The sequence below is a fragment of the Sus scrofa genome, chromosome 13 (assembly GCF_054392235.1).
Source record: "Sus scrofa isolate SSC_HxYL_T2T_F1_AM1 chromosome 13, Sscrofa_HxYL_maternal_Yorkshire_Landrace_v2.0, whole genome shotgun sequence".
In the NCBI taxonomy this organism is placed as follows: Eukaryota; Metazoa; Chordata; class Mammalia; order Artiodactyla; family Suidae; genus Sus; species Sus scrofa.
In genome coordinates this window covers 199,466,482-199,493,876 of record NC_139395.1, presented here as the reverse complement: position 1 = coordinate 199,493,876, position 27,395 = coordinate 199,466,482, and the positions used below count along the sequence as shown (strand labels likewise).

Sequence of the window (27,395 nt, the reverse complement as noted above, 5' to 3'; positions counted from 1 at the left end):
GTGAGAAAAATAGAATCCAGAAAGAAAGATGTTACTTTGGCCTTAAAGTAATCTCACCTGATAATGTAGACTGATTGAAGCTAAAACTTGGAAAGGCAGCTGGATCTCAAAGAGTTGAAAACCTTCTTCATTCAAAAGTTCTGCATGCTTACAATTCCCCATGAGTCCATTTGTCACCTTCAAAGCTGGGCATGTGTCAGTAGGAGTTGAGATATGAAGCAGAAAACAATAGCTAGAGTGCAAAAAACTTAGCAGAGACTTTATTAGTATTGTCCTAAGGATCAGAGTTAAAGTATAGGCCATGCCATGGTAAAGTGATAATAGTACTAGATTGAAACTATGAATAAAGTATACATAAAAGATTCAAAGACATTCCCTTAATTCTAATAATAGCCAGAGCAAAATGAAATCATTCCAAAAGAAGAGGATCAACTAATGACTGACAGTTTTTACACAAATTAAAGAGCTTTTAAAACAAAATTTTCAGACATGCCAAACAACAACAACAAAACCTACCAGGATCAACGTAATAAATCCTAAAGAGAAAAATAAAAAATACACAGAGACAGAGTAATGAATTATAAATTCATCAAGCTATTTTTTCAACCATTTCTCTATTGATATTCCAAGCTGAATATTTTTGACTTATTTTTCTTCAAATCCAATCATAACAGAAAAACAATTTTTAATTAATTTAAAAAAGTCATAATGGACCTATAGGACCTTGTAAAAATGTAATTGAATTAGAGACACAAAAGTAAGTGATTTTTGTTAAAATGTAGATACTTTTTTTTCAAAATAGATGGAAGACCAAAACCTGTGAATTTAAAATGTGTGAACTCCAAGTAGGATAATTACAAAGAAAAGAAAGCCTCAGAATAGCTTAGAATAGTAAAACTTTTAAATGTCATTTAAGAGGAAAAATCTTAAAGTGGCCAAATGAAAAAGCCATATTACATTCAAGAAGCAAAAAGAGTACTGACAGATGACATTTCAACTAAAATTATGATAATTAGAACACAAAGGAATTACATTTTAATGTTTGAAGAGGAACAAATGCCTGCCAATGTAAAATTCTATACCATGAAAAATTATTCTTTGAAGATGAAGTAGATATTTTTAGACAAGCACAAAAGAACCCTGAAGGATTATATTAAACAAAAGTATTAAATTTTCTGATATTAGACACTATACCACAACTGTACTATGGTGACATATGAAACTAAAGTGTTTCTAAGGAAATGCATGCTGAAGTACTGAGTTCAGAAGATGATATAAGCAACCTACCGTCAAATGCTTCAGAAAAAAATTATATGCATATTTGTTAAAAGAAGAGAAAACCTGAAAGACCTATAATGGATGCTATCAGGGTTCTATTTACACCCGGTACCCTACTCTGAAGGGCACCTACAAATAGTTACAGTGCTGGCCAGAGTCTTCGTGAATCATTTTATCTTGGAGAGTTTTCTAGCTACAGGATCATAGTTGCTTTCATATGGAAAGATGAGAACCTTAACAAATAGGAAGTGAGATGATGGGCAAGTGTCTGTGTGAGTTTTTATTGCTGGTACAATACTTTACCACAAACTTAATGCCTTAAAATAACAGAAGTTTATTACCTTGTAGTTCTTCAGGTCAGAAGTACAAAATGCATCTTACTAGACTAAAATCAAGATTTTGGAAGGGGCATGTTCCACCTGGAGATTCTGAGGGGCAGTCCATTTCCTTGTCTCTTCCAGATTGTGGACACTGCCTGTATTTTGTGGTGTGTGGCTCCCTTCCACCTTCATAACCAGCAAGAAGTAGTTGAAACATTCCTTTGATGCCATCTTTGGTTCTGACACTTCTACCTCTCTCTTTCCAATTTCACTGGATCCATCTGAATAATCTAGGATACACTGTTTTTTTAATTTTTTAAAATCAAAACTCTGACCCTTTTGATACTCAATATCAAGGAAATAACCCCATTTTTATTATGTCAAATCTTTCCAATAAAACTTGATTCTTTGTCATTACTAACATCGACAAATTCTGACATCATGGCACACCAATATTTATACTAAATGTTGAAGGATCCCATTTTTACCTGTATGTTCTTTCCTTCTACTAACTTTGAGGGTTTTGTTGTTATTTCTCTAGTTGCTTTAAGTGTAAGGTTAGGTTGTTTTGATATTTTTCTTATTTCCTGAACTGAAATTTTATTGCTATAGACTTCCCTCTTAGAATTGCTTTTCCTATATTCCATAGGTTTTAGATCATCCTTTTTTTTTCCATTTTTATTTGTCTCTAGGTATTTTTTGATTTCCTTTTTGATTTTTTTCAGTGATCCTTTGGTTGTTGAGTAACATAATGTGTAGCCTCCACGTGTTCTTAGTTTCTTCCTTGTAGTTGATTTCTAATCTCATTATGTTTTGGTTGGAAAAGATGCAAGATATAATTTGAGTTTTCTTAAATTGATCAAGGCTTGCTTTGTGGCCCAGAATGTAATCTATCCTGGAGAATGATCCTCGTACACTTGAGAAGAGTATTTATTCTGCTGCTTTCAAATGTAATGTTCTTAAATATCATTTAGGTCCATCTGATGTAATGTGTCATTTAAAGCTTATTTTTCCTTATTGATTTTGTCTGGATGATATGTCCATTGATGTAAGTGGATTGTTAATGTCACCTATTATTATTTTATTACTGACAGTTTCTCCTTTTATGGCTATTAGCATTCGCCTTAGTCTTGAGTTGCTCCTATGTTGGGTGCATATATATTTGTAATTGTTATGTCTTCTTGGATTGAATTGTTGATCATTATGTAGTGTCATTCTTATCTCTTGCAACAGTCTTTATTTTAAAGTCTATTTTGTCTGAAATGTGTATTGCTAACCAGCTTTCTTTCAATTTCCATTTGCATGGAATACATTTTTCCATCCCCTGACTTTCAGTCTGTGTATGTCCCTACATCTAAATTAGGTCTCTTGTGAACAGAATGTATTCAGCTTTTTTCTTTGTTTGTTTGTTTATCCACTCAGCCAGTCTGTGTCTTTTGTTTGTACCATTTAATCCATTTACATTTAAGGTAACTATTGATACATATGTTCTTATTGCCATTTTGTTAAGTTGTTTTGGGTTTGTTTCTATAGGTCATTTATCTTCCCATCCTCCTTTGTTCTCTTGTGTTTTGATGATTATCTTTAGTGTTATGTTTGCATTGCTTTTGTTTTTTGTTTATGTAACCACAAACCAAATATTGACAGTAGATATTTTCTTCTACTGAACAGAATATTTCTTTATTCTGTTCTGTGGCTGTGATTTCCAATAATCTGTCTTCAAGGTCATTTATTAGTTTTCCTGCCATATTTATTCAGCTATGGTTTCCTTCTCATGTGTTTTTCATTTCATTTATTATATTGTTCATCTGCGTTTATAAATCTTCTAGTTATTTGTTCAGTATTTCTTATAATTTCTCATTTGCTGCCTGCTTCTCTTTCCAGGATTTTGGATCATCTATCATTACTCTGATTTTTTTTTTCTTTTCAGGTAGATTTTCTATCTCCTCTTCAATTAATTGTTCTTCTGGTGTTTTATCTTTGTTTTTTCATCTGGAACATATTTCTGTGCCATCTCATTTTCTGTGTTTGTGGTCTTTTTGTCTTTTTTCCACAGGCTTCAAGAATGTAGTTCGTCTTCCTCTGGTAGCTTCCCCCTGGTAGGTAAGGTTCGTCCAGGGGCTATGCAGGCTTGCTGATGGGAAGGACTAGTGCCTGACCATTGGTGGGTGGAGGTGGGTGTTGTCCCTCTGGTGGGCAGGGCCATGTCAAGTGGTGTATTTAGAGGTGAAGTGGCTATGGGCTCAGGGTGATTTTAGGGAACCTGTCTGCTCATACATAAGGCTGTGTTTCCACCCTGTTGGTTGTTTCACTGATGTGTCCCGGCACTGGAGCCTGCAGGCTTTTGGGTGGGGGCAGATCATAGTGCCAAAAGGGTGACCTCTGAGAGAGCTCACACTGAAGAATATTCCCAAGGGCCTCTCTGTGACTATTTTTCTTACCCCAGAGTGAGCCATAGCTCACCCTTGCCTCCCCAAGAGACCCTCCAAGACCTGAAGGTAGGTCCAGCTCAGGGTCCTGTGGAGTCACTGCTTTGCCTTTGGTCCTAGTGTGTATGTGCCATCCAAGAGTGGAGTCTCTTTCCCCCAGTTCTGTGGAGCTCCTTCAGTCAAGCCCCACGGGCCTTCAAAGCCAAATACTCTGGGGACTCCTCCTCCGAATGCCAGACCTCCAGGCTGGGAAGTCTGACATGAGGCTCAGGACTCTCACTCCAGTGGAAGAACCTATATGATGTAATTATTTTTTAGTTTGTGAGTCACCCACCTAGGGGTATTGGATTTGATTATATCATGAAAGCACTCCGTTACCATCTCAATGGGTTCTTCTTTGTCAAAAAGATGTATAATATCTTTTTTGGTAGGTTCCACTTTTTTTTCTTGATAGTTGTTCAGCATTTAGTTTGATTTTGGTGTTTTCATGAGAGGAAGTGAGCTCAAGTTCTCTGCTATCCACTATTAACTTTCAAATTTGTCTCCTTATTTAAGGTTGACTGATTAGTAAACCTAATTCCATCTGAAATCTTAATCCTCCCTTGTCACATAACCTAAAATGGTCACAGATCCTTGGAGTTAGAGCATAGACACTTTTGGAGAAAATTATTTTTCCATCTCCATACTCTAACTTATTTGACCCCGTGTGTGAAAGTTTGAAATTTGTTCTCAATGCCTAGTGGATTGAGTCTAATTTTCCTATAGAATTAACTCATTTATTTATATGGCTTTCTTACCTTTTCTTGCTCCTTTTCTTAATCTACCCACTTCACAGGCTGCGGGGAGCCGAAAAGATACAAGGAGCTGAGGAAGGGAGCTTGTCTGAATGGTGCAATTCCGAGGGCAGGCTCCTAATCAGAAAAAGGGGCCTGTCTGAACAGTACAATTCCGAGAGCAGGTTCCTAAACAAGGGGATGCCTGCCTGCACGGCACAGTTCCGAAGACAGGCCCCAGAAGACAATAAGGCTCGCCTGCTAACATTGGTGGGGAACTGAATTTTCCAGAAAACAATTTCCATTTTGTGCTGCTGAGTGGGGATTGTCCCATGGATGACTTAGTCTTTTCTGTTATTCTCTTGCTATTCAATTTTCCTCAGTCTTTCCTGATTATTTGCTTATTATTCTTATTTCCCATTCTTATTTTCCTTGGTGATTTGTGATTTAACAAAATTACAACAATAGTAAGAATTTCATCCTGAAAGACTTTCCCCTATTCAAATCCAACTTAATTGAAACATAGTGTTTATCTACTAACTAGTTATACAGTAAACTTTAGAGTTAGGATTTTAATGAGGTTCATAAAAGTTAGACATATATTATTCTTGATCAAAAGAAACCCAGCTGTGAGTTTTGTCCTAGATTTTAGAAGCTTCTAAGCAGTAGCTAATTAAGTTGATTTATATTTTCTTATACTGTCTTCCTGCCATAATGCTTAAAGATATACATTAGTCTAAAAACAAGATTTGTAAATGCCAGATTTTTGTGTCTGTAACCTCTTCAGCTTGTGGAAATTGGCTGGCCATGAGATGGTTTGTGCTGAGTCTCCTCTTTCCCACATGATATGCTACACCTGTTTGTCCTTGAATTGTACTCATTAGATTTAGTTAAACTAAAGATCTTAAAACATGATGTATAGCTGCTATACCATGTAATAGTTAACCAATGTACTTTTAACACTGTGATGTAATCTGTAGTAAAAAACTTTCTATATAATCAACCACTTATGCCAATAAAATTTGAGCAGTCCAGCACCCTGAAAGAAGGGACAAAGAGGCTGTCTCCGTATGTACAGTCACTGACGCTGTGTCCCTCTCCTATCAGGAAAAAGTGTACACTCCCTGGCCACGGGAGCTGGCCTCTGGCAACAGGCCTTCCTTGGATCACTTTCCAGATAAACTGCATAAAAGGAAATCTTTATCTCACATTCTGCTTTTGTTGGAAATCAAAATTTAATAAAGTATGTCATAAAATGGAATACTATAATATTTAATTTATTAAAATGCACTTACCATTATTTGTCAAAGTTATATAAATTAAAACCACAACATGTCACAGTATACTGATAAGAATGGATTGCAATATGCATAAACAGACTTTCAAACTACATACCATAAGTATATAAAGAAATAGGAGTTCTCACAGTTGGAATTATATACAATATTCATTTGGAAAATTTCTGGGTAGTATCTTCTCAGTATCTCAGATTGCATTGTTCTAATGAAATAAATACTAACGTACTAAGGAGTAAGGGGTATCATGTAATCAATCTATTCTCAAATTGCTCATAAAACCATATATGTTAAAAATATACACAAGACTTTACCAATCGTACAACAGTTTCTGTTGTTAACCCACTCATACCCTCTGCCTTACTCTGGAGGTCATTTACATGCATAGGTGTAGTAAAAATATACATTAAAGCAAATTTGTTCATAATATGCCTAACTGGAAGCAACTGAAATATTGTTCAATAACTAGGTGCAAATTATTGTCTACTTATAAATTAAAATATTGTATAATAGTGAGAGTATACAAATTAAAGTTAACATTCCAAGTAATATTTCTATTGCATCATGTTTTTCATATTGCAAATCATAATTAGACATACTCAGACTCTATATTTGTTCATGTGTCAAGTTTTTTGCATGGCATCATGACCACTTGAGCTTTGAATTAACTTTAGCATTCTCCCTAGTTCCCAATTAATACCTGCTGTAAAGCTTAACTGAAATATCTTGCTTCTCCCAAATCTCTTCTCATGGAAGAAGACATCGTACCTTTACTTATTCTTCCTTTAAAACTGGCCAGCCAGCCCCATGAAGTCTTCTCTGATCCCTGAATCCTCATTAATGTCCCTATCCTCAAAATTCATCAAGTATTAATAATCTGAAGAATGTAATCTTGAGACAATTTTCTCTGATGATTATTGGTCTTATGAAACTTTAAATTCATCTTTGCATTTCCCAGAGTGCCAAAATTAAAATACTTAAACACAACTCTGCTTTATCAAAGGGAAATATAAAAAAGTATATTTTACATTTTTCTATTCAACAGTTTGTTTATCTGGACACATTGATGAATGAATGAAGTTATTTATATTGATGTTGCTGGGTTTTAAGAAATAAATTCTGCCTTGCATGGTACCTTATGCAGACATTTCCTAAAACATTATATTCTGGTTTTGAATAAATAGGTGCATAGTATTTTAACTTTAGCCTCTAAAATCTTTCTCAAGTTTTTACTTATGAAACATAAATTACTGCATTTATATACAAAGGATCTGACGTACTGAAACTTTCCACTGAATGAATTACACATGCATAGGAGGTATAATCATAATTTCCAATACCTCTATTAGTTGTTTACTCAAACCAGGTTTATTTTAGTATGCCTGGCTTTTTTTATTTCTTTTTAATTAGTTTAAAAGTCATGATTAGTCCTGCTTCTCCAGTCAATGCTTTTGTCACATAATGATCAAGTTGTTATATATTATGTGTATATATAAGTGATAGAGCAGGTTTGTTTTGTTTTGTTTTGTTTTGTTTTTTCTGAACTTGGCAGAAAGCTTTAGCAACCCATCTTACAAATATCTGTAAGTTCTTTTTGAAAGTCATCTAATGAGTATCACTGAGAATTGCTGCAGTGTAGGCTGTACCTTAAACATTGCTAAAGAAAGGTGTAACATTTAAAAGCTATATATTTAATAGGACCTGTGGCAGAGTGATGTTATTTGACAAGAAAACAAATGCTACTATAAAATATATAAAATAAAAAATAGACGTTACGTTAAAATATTTATTAGAGGAGTAAGTAGGTAGGTTATTATTGGTCTATAATACTCTCTAAAATGTAGATACGATGCTTTCAGAATGAAAATTAGTGAAAAACAGTACAGTGAGACAAAAATGGCAAGCTCTAGGTCTTTTGATTATTGTTTTAACTACATGAGAATAACGTATTTGATGTATATCAAGAGTATCTGATATAATCTGTTTATACTTTATTTTTCATTAAGAAAGTATACAGGAGTCAGATTTTCAGAAGAAATGTAATGAAAGTGAATAGAATAAAATATATACAACCCATCATTACTATTGTTAATGCTTTGTATATTTGTTCCAGGCACTTTTTTCCTATGCATTATACCATAGATACAGATTTGCAATATTTTATCTCACTACATATTTATCATTATCTTAGGTCAGTAATTTTTTATCTATACTTTTTCTTTAAATAATGATACTACTCAGCAATTCACTCAACATGCCCCCATAGGATCTATATGAATCACTTCTGTTTGGGAAAAATTGGTATCAGTTGCTTGTGAAAATTCATCTTCCTTTTATAGTCCACTGTTCATTGTGGGATCCTTATCTTATCGATGCCTGCTACCATAAACCCAGTAGCAGTTCATCTGAAACCTGGAAGGTGAACTTGATCTTTTCCCCTCCTTTAATGAGCAGAGGACATGAATTTAATTACCTTTCTTGACCCCCAGTGGCATTATAGTTTTCAAAAACAACTTCTTGGAGTTCCCGTCGTGGCGCAGTGGTTAACGAATCCGACTAGGAACCATGAGGTTGTGGGTTCGGTCCCTGCCCTTGCTCAGTGGGTTAACGATCCGGCGTTGCCGTGAGCTGTGGTGTAGGTCGCAGACACGGCTCGGATCCTGCATTGCTGTGGCTCTGGCGTAGGCCGGTGGCTGCAGCTCCGATTGGACCCCTAGCCTGGGAACCTCCATATGCCGTGGGACTGGCCCAAAGAAATAGCAAAAAGACAAAAAAAAAAAAAAAAAAACAACAACAACAACAACTTCTCTCTAAAATTACTACCACCATTTAATTGGTATGCCCTCCCACTACTCTCCAATTTATGCTTCCCTATGTAAAGAAATTCTTATGAAAACTGATTATGGCTTTTTCCTGTTTAATATCCCCACTGATTTCAGAATGCAAACCAAACTTCTCAAATATGGATTCCAAGTGTCTTAGTCCATTAGGGCTGCTTTAACAAAATACTAAAGATTGGGTAACTTAAAAACCACAGACATTTATGCTTAGAGTTCTAGAGGCTTGACATCTAAGATCAGGGTGCCAGCATGGTTGGATGAGAGCCGTCTTCTGGGTGTCAGACTTCTTATATCCTCACATGGTGGATGTGGTAAGAAGCTATCTCAGGCCACTTTTGTAAGGGTACTAATCTCATTTGTGAAGCCTCACTCTTCATGTCCTAAGTACCTCCTAAAGGTCCATCTCCTCATATTATCATCATTGGGGGTCAGGATTTCAACACATGAGTTTTGCAGGGGGACACAAACATTCAAACCATAGCATTAAAGCTTTTTATGACGTGTTGACCTAAGCCCCTTTATGACCTAGAGACACTAAAATTTTTCCTAGTCACCTCTTCTCTGGCTAAGGAACTTCTTGCTTATTCTTTTATCAGATTGAAACTTTTCTTTGTCCATCCCACATGAGTATCACTTCACCTGGAAATTTTTCTTTGAGTTCAATTAGTTTAGGTTGGGGGATCCAGTTGTGTATACTGCTGATTGTGTCTTCTATGCTAGTTTTCAGATGAGAACAGAATGCACATGAATTTATCTCAAAGTATATCAGATGGCCAGGCAAATAAGCACTTAGCAATTTCCTGTGGAATATGTGAATAAATATTTTACTCATTTAATCCCTCATTATTCAAATACCTATTTAAAGGGCACTGTGGTTATTTCATTTTTTTACTGCAATAAGCAATATTTTTGCTAGTGTTATGTTAACATGTGATGATTTATGTCACGATTTTTTAGAACTTAAATCTTGGCAAAAATACTTTTATCTTTGACAATTATAAAGTAACAGCTCAGAATGTGCTTGTATTATAACAATTCATATCAGAATAATTTTTTTCAACATCATGGTGCTAAGCTGAGTTTAATATACATCACACACTAAAAAATTATAAGTAATAAAGTGAATTTTTGAATTTGAAGTGAATAGCTACAAATAAATAACAAGCAAATAAATGGGAAGTATAAATAGATTCTCAACTTCACAATTGGGAATAGAGAGTAAATATAGCATACTTAAATATCATTGTGACTTCTGTAAGTATTTCATTTGTCTCAAAAAAAAGGAAAAACAGTGATAGGAAATGGCAGTAGTTTTCAAAAATGTGTCAAGGAAAAAAACAAAGTATTTAATATGTCAGTAGTTTTAATAAAGTCACTTGTAAATGAAAATGGGAAAACTGTATTAAAATTAGGAAAGTCTGAGTTCCCATTGTGCCCTCACTCAGTGGGTTAAGGATCTGGCATTGCCACGAGCTGTGGTGTAGGTCACAGATGTGATGCAGCTGGGATCCAGCATCTCTGTGGCTGTGGTGTAGGCCAGCAGCTACAGCTCCGATTCGACCACTAGCCTGGGAACCTCCATATGCCACTGGTACAGCCCCAAAAAGACCAAAAAAAAAAAAAAAAGAATTTGGGAAAGTCACTTTCTCATTTATAATTTCTGTAGTAGGTAGGTAGCTTCTGAAATGGCTCCCAATGGTTCCCACTCCCTCGTATTTATGCTCTTGTGTGCAGTGCCCTCCATTTCAATATAAGCAGGAACTAGTAATTTGCTTATAATAAATATAAAGTGGGAAAAGTTACAATATGAGAAGTTACTTCCAAGATTAAGTTTAAAAATATTAAGGTTTCCATCTTGCTTTCTTGTCATTTGCTCACTCTGATGATGCTAATGGTCATGTTGTGAGTCTCTTAAAAAGATGCCCACGTAGTGAGTAGCAGAAGGAGGGATTTTGGCCAATAGTGTGCAAAGAACTGAATGGAGGACAACCACATGAGTGAGCTTGGAAGAGCTCTTTTTATAGAGTTTTGAGACAACTGCTGGTTCATCTGGTACCTGGAAGGTAGCCTTGTATGTAATAAGAGTCATAAGACCCAGTTTAGCATCACTTAGCTTCCTGACATACAGAAAGTCAGATGATAAATGTTGCTATGAGCCACAAAGTTTAGGTAGAATTTGTTATACAACAATTGATAATAAACACATTATTATGTAAATTATGCTGACTTCCTATAAGGACAGATTCAACTGTTCTGAATTCCTAGCTTATACCCTGTAATCAGTCAGTATAGAGTAAAGAAAGAAAGGAATTAAGAAAAATGTAAAGTAGATATGCATTTCCTTCCTATTCCTGGATAAAATATTTTCAATAATTTAAAACTATTCATCAGAATTATATGTATACTATATTGATATTTATAAGGAAATCAATGCAAGATTAATGTATATTGTGGGGCAGTTTGTCATTCTAGATTGATTGCTTTAATGTCACCATTATCGCCTCATTCTAATCACTAGTCTTCTAATAACTAGCTGGACTTTTATGTAACAAATCTGTCCCACTGATGAAGTTACCAGATGAGATGGTCTTTAAGATATATAACAACTATAAAATTCTATGATTATAAAACGTGAGGTAGAAATTATCATTGGAGATACACAAAAAATATGGATTAGGGAAAAATTAAAAGACATCAAAACAAAAAAAAAATGAAATTTCAAAGACAAGTTCAGCAGTTTTTATACAAAATAGTTTGTAATTTAAAATCAGATTAATTAAAATAATACTAACCATTTTAACTGATAACAATATTCCAGGCTCTGTTCATTTATATATGTACTTTATTATTCCAAGTTATAGACAAAAAATGACATTAACTGTCCTTAGAGGCCTGTAGGACATGCCTTTGGACACACATTTACAAAAGAATGGAGATAAGGTTTAAACATTCATTCCTGAAATGGTATTGAATATGTGTAAATAATGCTATATTTTTTTAATTTGGGTTTAATTTATTTTTAAAAATTAGTTTTGCGTTAAGTAATGAAATATGTTTTAAACACTTACATTTTACAGTAAAATTAGTTAGAAACAACCAGAAATATCTTAACCAAATCAAAACTACATAAAATTGTTTCATAATTACAAAAATAGGAGTTAGCATGTATACAAAAATTAACACTGACTTGATAAAAATATATAGATAACTTGTGAGGCACTTGCCAGAATAGTTAGATATTTCTTACTAATAGTCAAAAGGAAAATTGGATCATTTCTTTAATAGTGGGCACAATTACAGCTATTCCCCTTTAGTAATAGTGAAGCATCATTGCCTTTCCTCTAAACGTACAAATTCAATTAAGATTGTGTTTAATTTAAATATCAAAGTTTTTTTTTAAAGCCAAATAAATCCAATTCATTTTAAAGAGCAATTTATGTGCTGGGTAATAAGCATGACATATTGGCTCCTCAGGTGAAGCAGAAAGATAAAGACAGCTATATTTAATTTTTAAGAGATGTGACATATAACGTAATAACTGACCTTAATAGAAAATCTCTGTGATTATATAAATCAGAGAGCTTCTAAGATATGAAATAAAGCCTCTGGGTAACGAATATTCTGAGAGTTATATTGCTGAAGTGGAAAAAAGAAAAGCTGACAGTCAAGGAGATTAAGCAAAGGGCATATAGTGCACATCCTAATGCTTAATTTCAAGAGGCACTGTGATGTAACAGAGCCTCTTCCCTATCAATGAACCAAAGGGGCTTTCACTCACTATTTTACTGTTTCCAAGTATTCTTTCACAAACTGAAAATGTTTCATAGTATATATTCTATAGTATTGACTTTCTTCAGGTTTACCAAGAAAGACTCAAGTTCCTAACGTCATGTACTCATTACACTCTTCCAGGGAACAATAAAATAGATACTACATAATTGCTTTTTATGTGTTTTGTAGTATGTCAGTTACTGGCAATTAAAATGACTTCCAATATCTCATTTAAGGGTAAATGGGGGGCACATATATAGTTAATTGAACCAGTCCAAAAATTGATTGGTCTCAGCAGGTCAGTCATTATCATTTTAATCTGATCTTTTGATAGAAGGATGAAGAACAGCATAAGCTATGGCTCAAAAGATCATTTCACCTACTTAAAAATCAAAGTTAATACTGAGAAAGGTCATACATACATTTGAAGAAATTAAGCATGAAATTGTAATTATATTAAAATTAGTATCTATGGAGTTCCTGTCGTGGCGCAGCAGAAACAGTTCTGACTAGGAACCATGAGGTTGCGGGATCAATCCCTGGCCTTTCTCAGTGGGTTAAGGATCTGGCATTGCCGTGAGTTGTGGTGTAGGTTGCAGACACGGCTCGGATCCCACGTTGCTGTGGCTCTGGCATAGGCCAGTGGCTACAGCTCCGATTAGACCCCTAAACTGAGAACCTCTGTATGCTGTGGGAGTGGCCCAAGAAAAAGGCAAAAAATAAATAAATAAATAAATAAATAAATAAATAAATAAATAAAATTAGTATCTATAATCTTTGAATTTTAAAATAAATAGTTAAATCACATGGGGATATTTGTTGAGCTGATATTTTCTTGTTGCTGACATTTTCCGTAATTAAGTAAATAACGTATATTGAAGTAAACAAATAGGCCAAATTTTCACAAAGACCAATATTTTGATTTTTCTATTCCTTCATTTTTAATTTTTAGTATTATTTGCTTAAAGTTTTCAGTTAAGCATAGTTCCTCAGATCATTCTAAGGTATGCAAATGCATATCTCCTCAGAGAATTTTAGACCAACTTTATTATAATTTTTTCATAACTTGATGTTATTCTGTCCAATAATTAAATGATAAATCTTGCCACTTTCATTACTAATGAATGTGTCTACCTGTTATCAAATAGTAAAATTACTTATTTAAGGTTATTCTTTAATTGCTCTGCATCTAGCCAATTATTCTATTAAATTGCTAAATTAAAACAGGCAAGGAATATAATTCAAGAACCACATTGGCTTTATATTTAAACTGACATTTTGTTTCATTCTTGATCTAAACTGAATTTATCTAATCCTTTTCCCTTCCAAACAGTGAACAGTTTTTTAGTGGCTATTAGCAGCAGCCTTTGAGAGGACTATACTTTCTATTCCTTTTAACACACAAACACACATATGGAAATCTGTCACTACATTTATGCACACAGAAACACGTGTAAACATATATTTATTCATACAATGAGTCACACCAATTAGGATACATTAAAAATAAATGACCAAATTAATATATTTAATAACTTTATTAATATTTTATAATTTTAATACATAACTCAATATTACTTCAGATCCTCTTTTTCTGGTATGTTACCATTTTTTTGGAGACAGGAATCATTTGCAAATCCATTACTTTAGATATTTTGTATGCAATGTAAAAAAATTTTTTTTTAATTGAGGACAAAATTTATTCTTGAAAATTATAACCTGTAGGGTTTAATTTAACAAATACCCTGTATTTAAAGATTATTCAGTTTTTATGATTGATTACATTTTTACCATTTTCTTCTAATTTTTCTTATCAGTGAAAACTTACTGACTGGCCACCTGAGCAGTAATTACTATGAAAGCATTAAGTTTCATGATGCCATTTGTGGTCTGTGATTAGTTTATTTATTCCATGACTCATTTCATTTTTCAAGGACATAAAGATACTCAGTGACCTACATAAATATTTGCTACTACTCAAAAATGATAACTACTATTCACATATATCTTCAAATTCTTCAAATATTATATTCCACTATTGAACTTATCTTCCATAGCAGTTAAAACTTATTCTAGTCAAAGACCTTTGGATTAACCCTGTCCCTCAAGGAGTTAAAAAATAAACATTTACAATTAAAGTTAATTATAATTTCATTGAAAATAAATAGTTTATTTCTAGGTGACAGATGCTATTTCAAAAAAATGCATATTTCTTCATGAAAGAAAATTCTGTGATCTGCTTAACTTGTAATATTTGACTTGCAATATACATATTGAGATTAACGATTTACAATTTCACTAAACAACTCTTTTTAAATTACCAAATATAAAGGGTTAAGTGGGGACTGAAAACAATATTGTTTTCAAATTGTATAAATAATTTTTAAGAGAATGTGGACCATAAGATTTTTAAGTATTCTTTATAACATTAGTTTTAACTAGTTCAGCTCATTTTTTAATAAGTAGCAAATATGCCTATTGGTAGTTTTATACTCCAGTAACTTCCTTGTCACCAATGTGTGAATATTTTTTAGGTTTTTACAGTTGTCAGTTTTCACCTAGTAATTTATTTGTGTCTTTTATAAAAAATGTTAGCCAACAAATGAAAACCTCTCTAATATAAATGCAGTCATTTACAAAAATGAGGACAGTTTAAACTGGAATGGAACAGAAGACTGACAAAAACATCTTCTAAAGGAATGGAAATATAGTGGCTTTTTGAGGAAAATATTTAAAGACATATGTAATCTTGCTAGTAAATAATTTGAACATCAGAATCTGTCTGAAAATACATTTTCCTTGTATTGGGCAGAATTTTAAGATATCCTTTGTTCAAGTATATGGTCTTCAAAATTCCAATGGCATTTTTAATAGAAATAGAAAAAAATATTAAAATTCCTATGGAATCACAAAACAATCTTGATAAAAGAACAAAGCTGGAGGCCTCACACTTCCTGACCTCAAAACATATTATAAAGTTACAGTAATCAAAATAGTGTGGTACTGGCATAAAGACAGACATATAGTCACTGAAATAAAATAAAAAAGCCCAGATATAGATAGATAGATTTTTTTTTCAAATGATCTTTGACAAGAGTACCAAGGGTACACACTGAGAAAAGCCTAGTCTGTTCAACAAATGGTACTAGAAAAACTGAATATCTACATGCAAAAGAATGAACTTAGATCTTTATTTTACACCATGCCACAAAAATCAACTCAAAATGGTTTAAAAACTTAAATGTACAACCTGAAACTGAAATTCTCGTGGTTTCATAGCATAGAGGAAGAGATTCATAACACTGGTCTTTGCAACAACTTATTGGATATGACACCAGAGGCACAAGTAAAAAAAGCAAAACAGACAAGTGGGACTGCATCAAACCAAAACGTTTCTGCATAGGAATGGAAACAACAGGATCAAAAGATAACCTATGGAATGGGAGAAAATATTTGCAAACTATATATCTGATAAGAATTTAACCTCCAAAATATATAAGGAATTTCATTAACTCAATAGCAGTAAAATAAATAAATCAATTTAAAAAGTTGACAAATAATTTGAATAGACATTTTTCCAAAGAAGACATACATATGGCCAATAATTGCATGACGAAAAGCTCAACATTGCTTATCATCAGGGAAGTGCAAATCAAAACCACAATGAGACATCATCTCACACCTGTTAAGATAACTACTTTATCAGAAACAAAAGATGACAAGGATTTGAAGAATTAGAATCCTTGCATGCTGTTGGGGGAATGTAAAATGGTACCTCCACCATGGAAAATACTGTAGAGGTTCCTCAAAAAAATTAAAAATAAAAATTACCATATATCCTGACAATTGCACATCTGGGTATATTCCAATGAGTTTGAAATTATGATATCAAATAATTATCTACATCCTTATGTTCACTGAGGCATTTTTCACAGTAGCCAAGGTATGGAAACAGTCTAAATATCCATCTATGGATTATTGAATTAAGAAAATGTAGTATATACATACAGTAGAATATTAGCCAGTTTTATTTATTTATTTATTTTTATCCAGTTTTAAAAAAGAAGGAAATCCTGCCATATGCAACAGCATGGATGAACTTGGAGGACATTGTACTAAGTGAAATAAGCCAGTCACAGAGGACAAATCTTATAAGACTTATATGCGGTATTTAGAATCATCAAAATCATAGAAGCAGAGAGTAGAATGTTCATTGCCAGGGGAAATGGGAAGCAATTCACGAATATAGTTTCAGTTATGCAAAATGAATATGTTCTAGAGATGTGCCATAAAACACTGTGCCTATTGTCAGCAGTACTGTATTGTGAACTTAAAAATCTAAGATAATAGATCTCATGTTAAGTGTACTTAGATTTTTTAAAAATGATTTTTGAAATCTTTGCTTCTGGTGTTACTCCTGTAATTATTTTATAGTACATGGCAAAGGTGGATTTTGCAGATGTAGTTAAAGTTACTAATTTGCTGATCATTAGAAAGAGTCATCAACTGGGTGGCCTTAATCTAATCTTGTGCATCCTTAACAAAGCAGAGAGTTTTCTCAGGCTGGTGGAAGAAGAAGTCAGATCTGAAGCATGGAAAAGATTCAATCCACCATTGCAGGCTGGAAGATGAAGGTGACTATGTGACCAGGAATGCAGTAGGCTGATGAAATCTGGGAGTGGCCTCTGGCTGACAACCAGAAAGAAAACCAGGACCTCAGTCCTACAACCAGAAAGACCTGAATTATACCACAACCTGAATGAGCTTGAAAGTAGATGCCTTCAGATAAGAGCCCAATCAATAGACATCTTGTTGAGAGTCTACAAGGTCCTTAGCAGAGAACGCAGTTGAGTCTGACGTGTCTCAATCTACAGACTTTTCAAAGACTTATAGACAGATCTGTCTGCCAAATATTTTAGCTTTGTTGACTACATGCTTACTTTAGTACTGTACTATAAAGACTCAAAGGGAAAAAAACAACACATAGCTCTTGAACCTTGAACCTAGCAGGGCAATTACAACAACATAGCATATCTAAGCTACTCCCTCCTAAACCTACAAAATACCTTTCTCAACATTTGCATGTGTGCACATATGACACTCCATTCTCCAGCAAAAGCTATAAGATTGACTATCTTAAAGACTAGCTTTGATTATGTCTTTATTCTGCATATTTGATTATGTCATTAACTGTCCTGCAGTTACTTTCTGTTACAAAATGAAGATTTATTCTTTGGTTTAACAAAAAACAATCAGATATATATATATATATCAGACAATCAAACAAGTATTCTTTTTTCTTGGCCTACCAAAAATCTAGAGAATGGATGATCTTTCTATTCTATTAGGCCTGCTGTTTCTTTGTCCATAACACACACTAAGGTCATATTTCTCTTATATATATTTGTTCTGTGTAATTTCTTCCTTCCAATTATATTACTAAATTAACTAAGCCATCTATACTAGGAGGGAAAGAACCAAGAAAAAGTAGATTGAATAAAGAAAGAAAAAGGGAGTTCCTGTCGTGGCTCAGTGGTGAACAAATCCAACTAGGAACCACGAGGTTGTGGGTTCGATCCCTGGCCTGTGCAGCCTTAGATCTAAAGACAGAAGAAAAAAAAAAAAAAAAAAAAACCAAAAACCAAAGAAGTTCTCTCTATAAAAAAAATAAATAAATAAATTTAAAAAGGAGTTCCCATCGTGGCTCAGTGGTTAACGAATCCGACTAGGAACCATGAGGTTGTGGGTTCGATCCCTGCCCTTGCTCAGTGGGTTAAGGATCCGGCGTGGCCATGAGCTGTGGTGTAGGTTGCAGACAGACGCGGCTCGGATCCAGCGTTGCTGTGACCCTGGTGTAGATTCGACCCCTAGCCTGGGAACCTCCATATGCTGCGGGAGCGGCCCAAGAAATGGCAAAAAGACCAAAAAAAAAAAAAAAAAAAAGAAAGAAAGAAAAAGGACAACAAACACTTTCATTGAACGAGAGAACTGAGAATTATTTCATTTGTTTTTCAGAGCATGACCATTCAATTCATAATTTATTTCACAGATGTTTATTGACCACTTTCTGTATGCTAGAAAAACACTTGGCAAAGCAACTTTCAGAGTTTAAGTATAAGGTATTTCCTTTTTACATGTTATACTGGAAAATGTTCAAAAAGTGATTTATTATTATTACTGACATTAAATATGTAAAACACCTTCTCATCTCTGTGGTCAACATTTTGCCTACATTTATAACCATTCCAACTTTGAAGCCTATTTTTATTTTTATTTTTTATTTTTTTCCTTTTTAGGACCATACATGCGGTAAATGGAAATTCCCAGGCTACAGGTTGAATCAGAGCTGCACCTGCCAGCCTACATCACAGCTTTAGCAATACCAGATCCAAGCCTCCTCTGTGAACAACACCGCAGCTCATGGGAACAGTGGATCCTTTAACCCACTGGGTGAGGCCAGGGATCACGCCTTCATCCTCATGGATACTAGTCAGGTTCTTAACCCACTGAACCACAATGGTAATTCAAAAACCTATTTATTTTAATTGCACATTAAACAAAAAAAAATCAATTTTTTGTCTCACATAATTTAAAAATCAGGCAAGGATAAATTTGGATGCTAAGATGATGTCTGTTCTCTGCTTCTCCTTTTCCCTAACTCTGGACTCCATTTCCCTTGATTTTAGTTATTTTTTCGTGGAGAAGTGTTGGTTTAAGCAAATTTTGTTGCAAATATTAAAGTTTAGATACCAAATAAGGCCAAATCTGATGTCAAATTTATCTTTCCAAGGACTCTATCTCCAGAAATCCCAGCAGTTCTTTACTTCTCATCATCAAAAATCATAGAGGGAGTCTAATTGACATTCTTTTGTTCATTTTTCTCTTTATGAACAAGTCACTTTGTCCAGAAGACTAGGTCATCTGGTTAGATCTAGCTCACTTATTATTTCTTGTCTCAGGTTAAGACAATACACTAACTCTCACCAACAAAGAGGTTTTCTTGCCAGAAAAGGGAAAAATGAAAAACATATAATACAAACCTCTTTTCCACTATAACTTACTATCAGCCAATAGAGTGTATCTACTTTGATCTGATGGCATTGGAGTTTGCAAATTTTCATTCTTGCTATTTTATTCATATATATTTTCCCATTTATATTAGAGTATGCTGTTATCTAGAATGCCCTTTATCTTCTCAATTTTTTCAAATTTTTTCTATCTTTGAAAGTATAGTTTAGATTTATATACCTTATATGAAAAATTTTCTACTCTTTCTAGGTTAAAATGATCTCTTGTTCTCTTAATACTTTGTGGCATTTATTGTCTATTTATTCTGCCAATAACTTTACTAATAGCTTTGCCTTAATGCCAATAAAAGCTTAAGAGACAATGTTATATCTCCCGCAATGTGCATATTATGATTTTGCGTATTATGAAAATAATTGATTTTCTTACAATTCTCAAATAACTTGTCTTAGTTACAAATAGCTTTCTAAATGGAATCCCATACAAGTACAGATATATGCAGATACATGCAAAGCTATTACTTGCCCTAAGATGGAACATTAAATATGACTATTAAAAGACCCTAAGGTTATTTACTTTTAATTATACAGAATAAAATTAACTTATTCTGCCACGGCACTTAACAGCTGCTTAAGTGTGTCTATCTCATCACGACAAACATCTCAGGGCATCTTCTAATAGATTCTTGTTTTGTTTATCATACTGGAATTGAGAATTTATGTAAAATAAGTGTAATAAATTTGTTGATTTAGAGCACATATGTCCAGGGGATACCAAGTATGACTTAGATGAAAGGGATTATTTAGGTGAGCTAAAGATATATTTAGCTAACTTTTGTTCCTTCTTAAAATGATAGGCCTGCCCTTTATTTGTGGATCAGACATTTTAATCATACTGATTTCTACAAAGAAACAAAATCATTTTTGACACTATCTAAAACCCCTGGGAGATAGGTTTGCCTATGTTTGTTAGGCAGGTCATTGAAGAAGTTTGCCAACCATATTCCTAGTTCATACCTAAAGCTTCCTGATAGGTCATGAATGATGAAACATCTGAGAAATGCCACTCTCAAGTTTTCTGATACTTGGACATTTTATTAGGTAACATGATGATATGTTGGTTATTCAGTTAGTTTTAGCCCAAAATGATTTAAAAAGATAGAGACAAATCTTGTACTCTCAAGTTAAAAAAAAAAAATATATATATATATCCATCTTATAGAGACCTCAACTATGTGGTAAATAGAAACAAAGCTAAACTTAAAATACATTAACTGGGTAACATATATAAATGCATGAAGACATAAATATAAAAGAATGAGTTATAAATTTCTCTGAATCCATAAGTGAAATACTAAAGTGGTGCTGTTTCATGCTTTGAGAGCATGTCTTTGTTTATGACCCAAGAAAATTCCTCTGAAAGAAATTGGGTTTTATGCAGAATTTGTTAATAAAAATCTTAATTTATCCATCAAGTTATATGTCTCCCTGAGTTCTTCAGAATCTACTGAGTAAAAAAAAAGTCAAACTTGACTTTTGGATCAAAAGGATGAAAGAAACTGATTATGTGTTAGAATTTTTTTTATGATTTTCATTGCTGTGTAAGAAAAAATGCTGATTACTTTAAAAATATTGATTAAAATACTTAAAGATTTTCTAACTGAATATTTATATATATATATCTACATATGTAATTCCTTTGAAAATTTTCTCTATTACTATAATATTTTAAGTGTTTAAAATTATATAATTTAAATAACTGTATTCTTTCTTATTCTAATGCAAATGTATAGAAACTAGGATTTCAAAATGTTTATTCACATTTTATGCTACTTAAGAAAAAGTATTTTCCCTTAATATAATTTTAATAAGATTTTAATATCGATCATATGAAATTTCCTTCTGCAGTGTATTCTACTGGAAGAGAACACAGGCAAAACATTCTCTGACATCAACCTTATGAATGTTTTCTCAGGTCAGTCTTCCAAAGCAACAGAAATAAAAACAAAAATAAACCAGTGGGACCTAATCAAACTGACAGGGTTTTCCACAGCAAAGGAAACCAAAAAGAAAACAATAAGACAACTTACAGAATGGGAGAAAATAGTTTCAAATGATGCAATGGACAAGGGCTTAATCTCTAAAATATACAAGCAGCTTATACATCTCAACAGCAAAAAAGCCAACAACCCAGTTGAAAAATGGGCAAAAGACCTGAATAGACATTTTTCCAAGGAAGATGTACAATGCCCAACAAACACATGAAAAAATGCTCAACATCCCTGATTATTAGAGAAATGCAAATCAAAACTACCACAAGATACCACCTCATACCAGTCAGAATGGCCATCATTAATAAGTCCACAAATAACAAATCCTGAGGGGGTGGTGGAAAAAAGGGAACCCTCCTTCACTGTTGGTGGGAATGTAAGCTGGTACAACCACTATGGAGAAGAGTATGGAGGTACCTTAGAAATCTATACATAGAACTACCATATGACCCAGCAGTCCCACTCTTGGGCATATAGCTGGATAAAACTTGCCTTGAAAAAGACACTACACCCAAATGTTCATTGCAGCACTATTCACAATAACCAAGACATGTAAACAACCCAAATGTCCATGACAGATGATTGGATTAGGCAGATGTGGTATATATACACAATGGAATACTACTCAGCCATCAAAAAGGACAAAATAATGCCATTTGCAGCAACATGGATGGAACTAGAGACAGTCATACTGAGTGAAGTAAGTCAGAAAGAGAAAGACAAATACTGTATGATATCACTTATATCTGGAATCTAATATATGGCACAAATGAACCTTTCCACAGAAAAGAAAATCATGGACTTGGAGAATAGATTTGTGGTTTCCAAGGGGGAGGGAGTGGGATGGATTGGGAGCTTTGGGTTAATAGATACAAACTATTGCCTTTGGAATAGTTTAGCAATGAGATCCTGCTGTGTGGCACTGTGAACTATGTCTGGTCACTTATGATGGAGCATGATAATGTGCAAAAATAGAATGTATACATATATGTGTAACTGGGTAATCATGCTGTACAGTAGAAAAAAATGTATTGGGAAATAACAATTAAAAAAATATAAATTAAAAAAATTTGTTGTTTCATTACTGACTCTCCTCATGCATTCCTATATGTTCAATGATTTATGAAGTTTATATTTTCATATTCATATGTATTGAGATATCATAAAATATTTACAATTAGTGCTGCATATCTTAAGCACTGCAATAAAATGTGTATGTTTGCTATGTCAAAGAGCAACATGGTATGGACTTATTTGCAATCTCAGAAGAGTTTCAGGAAAGGACTAGATATCAAATAGTTGGAGCATATTTGGTTGAGTTATAGTTTCTTTAAATATACTTACTTATTTTACAGATAGCCAAAATTGAACAACCATTCTTTCTACTTAGCCTTTAGTGCACTTTGTTTCCCATTAGGCATGGTAAAATTTTTAGCTTTAGTACAGTACTTTAAAATGTATTTTTCTTAAGTAGACATAATAATATATTTCGAAAGCTTTTCTCTGTATAGCATTCATCTGTAAAGCTGACGAAATAGTTGTGCTGTGAAATTGATTACTTGGGCAATGAGGCAGAGCCTAATCCTTGATATTCAAAGATAATTCTCTGTCCTGGCACAAAGTAGCTCTATTATCTAAAGGCACTTTCTATTTTCCATAGTGCTAGATGCTCAAAAATGGGAAATGAATTTGTAGTTTGAATTCAAATATATATATCATTAGTAAAATAATTTTGTATGTAATCATTATATATTAAAATATATCAATCCCTTTATTGATTTAAAAGGGACTTTTATGAAATCTGTTTTTATATGTAAAAGACCTGTAGTATAGTGATTGACATAAGGAAAATGTCTAAAAATTAGGTGAACTCATCTATGTATGTCTAGATACATACTCATCTGTGTAAACATGGGACTTTTTAAACTAAATAACAATAAAAAAAAGTTTTAAATAAATACATAAATAAAACTTATTAGGAGTTCCCACCATGGCTCAGTGGTTAGCAAACCTGACTCGTATCCATGAGGACATGGCTTCGATCCCTGGACTTGCTCAGTGGGTTAAGGATTCAGCATTGCCATGAGCTGTGGTGTAGGTCGCAGATGTGGCTTGGATCCTGCATTACTGTGGCTGTGGTGTAGGCTGGGGTCTACTGCTTCGATTGGACCCCTAGCCTGGCAACCTCTGTATGCCATGGGTGCGGTCCTGAAAAGACAAAAAAATAAAAATAAAAAAATAAACTTATTAGGCATAACTTAGACACCTATTTAAACGTAAAAACAGACAAACAAAGGGTCAATGCATTTCTCATCTCTTAGCCATTTCTAGAAATATGTAATACTATAATTTAATTTAGTTATTTTAAGTGATTTAGATACCTCAAAGAATTGGATTGTCAAATCAAGCTCCCATGGATCAGAGATATTACCCAACATCAAGCCTTACTAATCATTTCAAATTCAGGAGAGATCAAGCTGCACAGGTGAAGCATGGAGTCGAGGGAATCCTTGGTTCATCTCCCAAGAAAGCGTCTTAGTCTTTCTCTGGCCCAGGTTATTAGATGAGGTTTCTACATGAGGTGTACACCCAAATGGAACAATTTAGTTTCAAAAGCATTTCCATTTTACACTCAGACTGTTGTGTAGCTTGCATTATGTTTTCCAGGGAGACATGCAGGCAAATTCAGAGATTCTAGGTTTGTTTGCTTTAAGCAAGCCTAGCCAACCAGATGGATTCTACTAAAAGCATTCCAAAGATAAATTCTCTATTGCTGCCAAGACCAGTATGTTTGTCTCTAATGTTCTTAACAGGAGGTGCATCTTATAACTTGCCTTGTTTCCTTTTTTGAAGTGCCTTTCCCTCTATAATAGGATTAAAAGTTGTATAGTCCAGCTGCTTAACTCTTTCCTTCCTAGTAATATATGAGAACTTAAAACTTTCCCTTTCACGCTCAGCAAACTGTAAAAAGTTTCTGTTCAATCGTCAAGGATGGCATTTAACGGTCAAGAATTGGATTTGTTCACTGTGTCACTGATTTACTTGTGGTATTATGTTTTTCAGTTATTTAACATTTATGGATAGTTACTATATGACAGAATCATTTACCATGATTATCTTGAGGCCAATACAGATAAATTTTTTTGTCCCTAAAGAAAGCAGTTATGACTAGACCATCAGCCTCAATTGAAAGGAAATAAGTTTATGAAATAAACATGAATGATGTAGTAAAATGTTATAAAACATTCTAGAATAGGTGACAGTTATTTTTAGAGTTTTCATTCTAGCTCATATCAATATACAATATTAATATTAGGTCTCTGCTTAGTTTCTCATAGGCCTAAGTCAAGATGCTAAGTTCTTACTTGGAGACTCTGAGGAAGAATTTTATTCCAAACTCAGTTGTTGGAAGAATTCAGTTTCTTTTCATTGTAGGACTGGAGTCCCTATTCCCTTTTTGTCCAGGAACTGCTTTCCCTTTCTAGATGCCACCTGCATTCGTTTTCAAATGCTCCCTCCATTTACAAGCCAGCAATGACACGGTCAGTCTTCCTCGTACTTCAGATTCATCTGACTTCATCTTCTGCCAACAGTTAAAAAAACTCTTCTTTTAAAGGGCTTATAGGGAGTTCCCGTCATGGCTCAGTGGTTAACGAATCCGACTAGGAACCATGGGGTTGCGGGTTCAATCCCTGGCTTTGCTCATTGGGTTAAGGATCTGGCGTTGCCCTGAGCTGTGGTGTAGGTTGCAGACACAGCTCGGATCCTGTGTTGCTGTGGCTCTGGCCTAGGCCGGCGGCTACAGCTCTGATTAGACCCCTAGCCTGGGAACCTCCTTATGTCGCAGGTGCGGTCCTAGAAAATGCAAAAAGACAAAAAAAAAAGGGGGGGGGGCGTTATATAAGTAGATCAGCACCGTCTTTTTTCTGGTCAACTTCTTTGTAATCTTACCCACATCTGCAACATCACTTTTCTATGTAATGTAACAAAATCATTGGAATAACACCTGGAGGTAAAGGTCATGAGGGATATCTTAAAATTCTGCTTAAACAGGGAAAATCCATTTTCAGACACATTTAATATTCAAATTCCTTTAATAGCATAATTACAGATTAGCCTTTTAAATATTTTTCCTTGTAAAGCTATCAGATTTCCATTTCTCTTGGGGATTTTCTCCAGTTTGCTGTTCAATGACACTAGTTAAGTTTTCTTCATTATTATTAAGAATTGCATTTATATTAGAGATTGTTATTCATTACTTTTTATCTCTTTTAAAAGACATAGGCTGAGTTAGTAGATGAAAGCTACAGAATATTTCACCAAAATATTATGCATTTTCCCCACAAAGTTGATACACTAAGTACTGTCATTGGGTATATCTTGTCACTCCTTAAAAGTAAGAACTGAAGTACTTAAAACTAATGTTGTGAAGAATACTAATATAATGGAAACACTATAGATGTGATGAATATATCTAGGGTCCTATTTAGATAATTAATTTGTGTATTTACACAGACTGTATAGCTTAGCAGAAGAATCCAAGCCAAGGGATATCCAGTACTGACTTTGCCACAGAAAAGTTATTTATAATAAAGTCCAGTCTTTTAAAGCAGGGTAATGGAAAATTTCCAATTACAGAGCATATTGTTATACAGATGTTGCTCTGTCTAGAGTAAGATCCTACCACAGAGATTAATATCAAGGACACATGATGATAAATGCTTCAAAAAACACCAAACCCAGATCAATTAACCTATGAGACTATATTACACTCTATCTTCTTTCTTTTGAAGCATGAATGACTGTAATTGAAGATCCAAGGCAGCTTAAGGAAAACCCAATTTTTCCATGAAGATTTAGTCTTTTGTTTAGAAAGTGTAAAGAAAAATAGCATTTATGAGGATCTGAAGAGCCTCTAAAATAGTCACTAACATGGCCATTTTAAATATAAACACCCAAGTTGGAAATCTCCACAATATCTTGAGCCTACCTACATTCCATGTTATGTGGCTGCCTCCATTTTTAAGCCAGTGATGGGATGATGAAACCTTCTTGTGCTTCACATCTCACTGCCCAGCTCCCATTAAAATGTCAGTCTCAGAGTTCCTTTGTGGCTCAGTGGGTTAAAAACACAACTAGTATCCATGAGGATGTGGGTTCGATCTCTGGCCTTGCTCAGTGGGTTAAGGATATGTGGCTTGAATCTGGTGTTGCTGTGGCTGTGATATAGATTGGCAGCTGCAGCTTCCATTTCGCCCCTAGCCTGGGAACTTCCATATGCCACAAGTGCAGCCCTAAAAAGAAAAAAAAATGTATCAGTCTAGCTTGCTGCAACCATTATCCAAGACATTGCTACTGTGAGATGGAATGTTAGATATTATGTAATCAAAGAACCACAGGCTCTCCCATCCTCCTACTGGTCATTGAATGCCAAGTGCAAATGTTGAGACTCTAGCCAACCATAGATACTGCCTCCTCCCTGAGTAGCTAAAATGGTACCTTGCCATTATGATCTTGGGCTAGAGTTCCCACCAGTACCCAAGCATCATCTCTAAAAGGCTCTGGGAATAGCTGACCTCTGTGTTTTATTTAAAGAGCTATAAAAGTTAGTAT

At 34.0% G+C, this 27,395-nt stretch overlaps 1 long non-coding RNA gene across 6 annotated transcripts in view; it reads left to right on the top strand.

The window, feature by feature from the left end:
* The window catches only part of LOC102164036 (uncharacterized), a 279,677-nt gene that overhangs the window by 94,078 nt on the left and 158,204 nt on the right, over positions 1-27,395 (top strand). The window contains exon 3 of one of the 6 annotated variants that reach the window (XR_014823731.1): positions 19,003-20,929. The exons of 4 other annotated variants lie outside the window; for them this stretch is intronic. This is a non-coding gene — a long non-coding RNA (uncharacterized LOC102164036). Of the gene's footprint in view, positions 1-4,862; positions 6,645-19,002; positions 20,930-27,395 lie in introns of those variants that run through there. One more of the 6 variants, XR_014823733.1, reaches the window with a different exon arrangement.